Raw genomic sequence first — 6,000 nt, forward strand, 5'->3', positions numbered from 1 at the left:
ATTGCATGCTGGTTGGTAAATATGTAGACATATGACGTTGCATTGCGGCAGCCTATACTCGCTTTGGTAAAATGAGTGGAATAAATTTCATCTCTCTATTCCGTTATTTCAATTTTTGGTGACTTTGTAAGGTGATCATGCATACTGAGTTACATATTTGTTTCTATTCATGTAAAGTTTGCAGATAAGTACTTTACTCATAATACTATGATAGGTTTTGTTGTTTAATGTGATTTGATCAATGTTGTTTGTAAATGTGTACAAATCAATTCCCACAGATGAACGGGGCTTTGTATCAGGATCACACATACTGGATGCACCTCGAGGGATTCAAGCTATCATGTTCAATCCAGTACAGTACACTGCCAGTAACGGCTGATCACATGACTTAACTATTTAGCCAAAATACATCCACACTCCTGGATAGCAACTGTGCATATTCAATACCAGTGGTAGACTATGTAGTCACGCTGAAACAATGTAACGGGAATAACATAGCTTTTATGATACCGACTTCACGTTCTTACACTCGGTTCACGCGCCGTTGCACTGTTGTATAGAATCAACAACTTGCATGTTTAGGGTGGAGATTATAATTATATATTATAGGAATTTGATAAATAGATTGTTTACTTATGTATTTAGTAGTGGCACCTTCGCAACGCTTTACCCGTGAGACACATCCCCGATAATTACGTGATCGCGACTGCAGCGATTGGCCGATCGCATGTTTACTCTGCCATGCATTAGAGACTTTTAAGATAGAGGGTTTGTAACCTTTTGTAAGAAGGGAAAGAAGGGGAGAAATGGGAAGAATAAAGCTCGACTGTCTGAACAAATGTGTATTCCTTTGTGTCGAATCTGGTACCTCTATGTGTATGTGTCAAGCGAGACGAAGTTCCCAGTTTCCCGAACAGGAAGCCCTGTTCATAACATTGCTATAAATTACTTGACAAAGACATGATAATCACGAACAAAAGACATTAATCGTTCTTTATATAATTTTTCATATCTCTCTCGTCTATTTGATCTATGTTTCTCGTCCGAATGCTTTATTACATCAGCATAAATATGATAAACACTCTGGTCAGTTCATATTTTATAGATAAACAAAGTAGATGTCTTTTCTATCTGTTTTCGATATTGTAGATGAACATTCTCCTAGTTTGGTGAGAGGTATTCTGTACATAACATTTATGGACAGATGAAGAATTTTGTGATTTTGATGTTGGAACTTGGAACACGCTTTTGATTTTTATTTGTTTATTGTTCAATCTTATATAGGCCTATGCTTCCTGACGATGAGTAACATGTCTTCCCATCGAATCGAGGATATAGAGTACCGTTCCTTGGCGGAAATACATCTACACGATGCTACTAAGTTGCTGACTTCCACTATGCTCAAGCGAGGACCTCTCGTCTCATCGTTAGACAATACTAGCTACAATGTAGAGTATAGTGCTAACTATCAGCTATGTCAGAGAGCCATACGTGATGGGCTGTCATTTGTGGCAATCGATACAAGTACAAATGTGTTGGTAGGAGTAGCCACAAGTTTAATATGCGTTGAAGGAGAGGTAGGAGAATATATTTACTATCCCAAAGACCTCGAGGGAAGAGAAGTATACAAACCTATGATAGCAATATTAGGAGAACTTCATGACCATGGTGATCCTATTGCTGGAATAACAACAACTCCATCAAGTCTGGTTGTGGAAATCGCAAAGGTAGCCACTCATGTAGATTATGGAAGAATGGGGATATTCACAGAGATAATCAGACGTAAGCTTGAGGTTTGCAAAGATAAGAGCTTGTCAATAGTCATGGCTGAAGGAAGTAGTCCGTATAGCCAACATGCATTCGAAAAGTGTGGGTTTCATTCGGTATATGAAATACAGTTTGATAATTTCGAGTTTGAAGGCAAAAAACAGTTTTCAAATCACCCAATAGGCAAATGTGTTAAATTGATGGTAAAACAATTATAAAGTGAAGAAATATCTTTTAAAATGCTGATCAGAATTTATTTCTATTTGTTATTTGAATTTACTGTGAATCAATGTGTTCATCACTTGATAGACTCTGTTACTTTTGTTTCAATCATTCCAATATTATCTTTTTTATTTTTGTATTGACCTTTTTTACACTTAATATGAAAATTAACATTTATATTAATTACAGTAATAGCAAGGAAGCTGCGAACAAAATTGACAAAAATTGTTTACATGGTCATTTCTTTGGTCAGTTCAAAACAATTAAGTAAAACAAAGTGTTTCGCAACAGGGTTTTGATTCCTTAAAAAACAGCACCATCACTGACATCTCAGTGGTTTTACGAGGGGTATGGAATGAGTAAGTATACCTCAACATGAATAGTTTCATTTTGTCATAAATTTAAGTAATAAGGATCTAATCATGACGAATCATAAGTGATATACATAGAGTCCCATTAGGAATGCTTTGGAGCTAGTGTTATATGATACATATTTTTCAGTATTGAAATATTTTGTTTTTAATTTGCTCAAACTATATGCTTTTTATTCGTTCTCTCGTAGAAATATCTATCTTGTACTTCTCTTGTTGAAAATTGGTGCTACATGTGGAACGAAATATTTGCGTAAATAATTTGTTGCAAGTTAATTTGTCAGCCCACTTTATTACAAAATGGGTTTTGTTAAACAAATGAGTATATATATTGAGTAGCATGGTGCACGTGTCTGCATCTCAGCAAGTGTGTGTATTATAATCCATATATTTTAAAGAAGGAGTTTTTTGGTCATTTTTGGGTATGCCGGCAGAATCAAGATACTATCGTGTGTCATTAAAAAATGAACATTTAAAATTGAAATATTAGAATTAAAATTAAAATTAAATTAATCAACTGATTTATGGCATTCTTGTTTGCTAGTCGTGAAGTGAAAAGTATATTGTAACCCTTCATATAAAGCTGCATTAAGCTTTGTCGTGACAGACAGATTTTTAACTGTAATTTGGGTGTAATGTACTATTTTGTTGTTATCCAAATTGTTTATCTTTCTTATTCAATGTTTCACCTCATCGCTAAGCTTACTTCCCAAGATGTTTCAATAACCTTACGGATATATCATTGATTCGTTGGGCGTTTTCACACGCTGTTACCTTAGATTTAGAACGCACATTCGTCCCACCCACCCAAGGCTCACCTAGTCCGAGTTGGGAAAAGTTATTGTACGTATGTACACTACAACACGAACGTGAAGCCTAGCTGGGTGTGAAATCTTCAATTTCGGCTTCGATATGCTTCCACTCACTACAGCGCATAAAATGTCAAGTCAAAAAAATGTTCGCAACAATGACGAGGAGGCTACACTAGAAAACAGATAACGTTTGGCCGAGGTCAAACGTTTCTATTCGCATATATGCACAACAGATCGCCACCAACTTGCTAGGTCCAAATCTGCGCTATTGAAATTTGCTATGTCCAAACCATAGCAATAACTGAATAGATAAGTGAAGGAGAACTTCATTGGATGCATAGCATTATAATTGCATAGGGAAATATTTCACGAGAAACATAATGCTATATAAAACATAGTAACACATGTTCGGACTGTCGAATTACAAATAGGGTTGTTTTTTACAGTCAGGGGTGTCAAAATACACTCGGCAAGACCGAAACATTTTCGTTATAGTTTATGAGGCAAAACAGATTAAAAAGCTTTGCCATTAAGAAGCCACTCAAAAAATAGTGACAACATTGGTGGACCTACTTTTGAAACAGCTCCATTTGATGCACGTTTTCATACAGGGTGCAGAGTAGAATGTTGGTTATCTTCTTTCATACTTTAGAATGCAACAAACAAGTGTGCGATTTTTTTTTTAATTCGAGCTCATCTTACTATCTGACTGTGCCTGTACAACTATCGCATCCTCATAATATGTATCTATATCTCTCCAGCAGTGATGTCATAGTGAAGGCTTTATGGTTGTGAAAATATGTCTGCACCAATTGTTCGGATGTGCTGTTACGAAAACTATGCACAAATGTTGCGCTTGGTTCTGATGTCTTTTTGGTGTGTATTATAATGCACTTAACATTGTCTATATACAGTCGCTGTTTCTTCCTGTGATGATCCAGCGTCATTGGACATGGCTCCCCAAATAACCCAGTCAATATTGTGTACATCTTTTCAGATATAACAATACCAAATATACCACAACACACCCATTGAAATAATCATTCTTTAATGAACCATAAAACATAGTATCATTCAATATTAACACTTCTGTGAAAGTTTAGGAATGTGTAACACACTGAAAGCATGCTACAAAGTGCCTGTGAAATGCCCATCCACACATTTCCCATTATTAATTCGTGTTCCACTGAAATATCCAGTCATTGATATTTTGGTTGAAAATGATTACTCGTGTCTGAGTAAATTTGAGATCTTTTTTGTGTTGTAGGCACGCCCATATATCCTGAAACAGTCGATTGTTTCCGGCTTTCCCTCTCTAGCCGAAGTGAAAGGGCGCCACCAAACGTCAAAATATGAGAAGAAGCCATACTCTTGCGCTATACTTGTATAATACTGCTTCATTTAACAATACTATTAACGATATATATTTTTCGGTAGGCGCTTTTTCGAAACGTTGTAATTTTTGGTGGACTCAGCAATGCGTATAGTAATAGTGTGAGAATGTACGCGTTTTCAAACAATATGAAGGTGTGACATCAGTAGACGACAGCAGTACAATCAGTGAGAACAAGTTGGGATGGACATTCTCCTTATACCGTCCAACACAAATTCTTACGGCAAACATCAGTCCTCATTTATAAAAGAACAGCTTGGATTTAAATACTAACACAATACTAACACTTTTTGAAAACTAGATTCCGGACCAGTCCATGTTCACCACGTCGGCTTTTAAAGGAAGAGAAACGTGGGGTAAGTGTTTCAAATACTTTGAGAATCTGAATAACGTTTTGTAAAGACCATGTAATGTTATGAAAAAAGTAGCAATAACGTGACGCAAAAACCGAAGCGTCAGCCAAACAGGAGGAAATAATACAGCACTCACACGTTGGCAATTGTTTTTAATTACGCTGTCTTAAAATGTCTGAATTGTTTTGTGATTAGTTTTGACTTCACACTTCTGTGCAATTTGATCTGCATATTAAGTGGGCTGTCAATATTTTGCGACCAGATATTCTTTAATGTGATCTAGTAATTATGACAATCACGATAACTCGAATTACACTATATATTTTGGCTGTGTTTCGCTCCCAATTACATTTATTATCCAATCAAACGCCGCTATCCACGCACTGTTCCTCGCCGTCACCCGACGCGTGCACCCATTTCAACAGGTGATTTACGAATCATTTTTTAATATTTTTCCATTTCATTGATCGTCAAAATTCAATGTTTTGAATGTTTTTATTTTAATTTTCAATCTTTTTTCACCTAGACGATTAATGGAATACAGTGTATGAACATACCCAGTAACACGACAAATAACTAGAAGACAAGCCAGACGTCAAAGTTGACTTTGACAAACTTGGAAACGTATCGAAATAGACATACAGATCGTGGGCAGTTCTATGGCAATAGATAACGGCACTTCACTCCATCGACCACAATACAAGTGACTCTGATTGTGCAGTGCACAGTCAATCGTGGTGATGGTGATGCAATTTAATAAAACAATAATTAATTTGCATCTTCCAAACAAACGTATTAGGTATAAAAGTCTTTCCATCACTGTTAAACTAACAGTATTTATAATATGAACGTTAATAAAGCCACAATAAACAAAAATGCCCTTTGAATAGTAAACAATTGAGGTTTATTTGAGAATATTTATAAATATTGTGAAATTCTATTTCAAAACATGCAAACACTGATTATCTATCTCACACATCAAATATTGCGTATAAGACGAATTATCTGAAAAATAGAAATGATTTTATTAACCAAGAATAAAACACAACTATAGCTTTATTGGTCCGAACTACTTGCTAAAT

The sequence above is a fragment of the Saccoglossus kowalevskii genome, chromosome 21 (genome assembly GCF_978046115.1).
Source record: "Saccoglossus kowalevskii chromosome 21, keSacKowa6.1, whole genome shotgun sequence".
In the NCBI taxonomy this organism is placed as follows: Eukaryota; Metazoa; Hemichordata; class Enteropneusta; family Harrimaniidae; genus Saccoglossus; species Saccoglossus kowalevskii.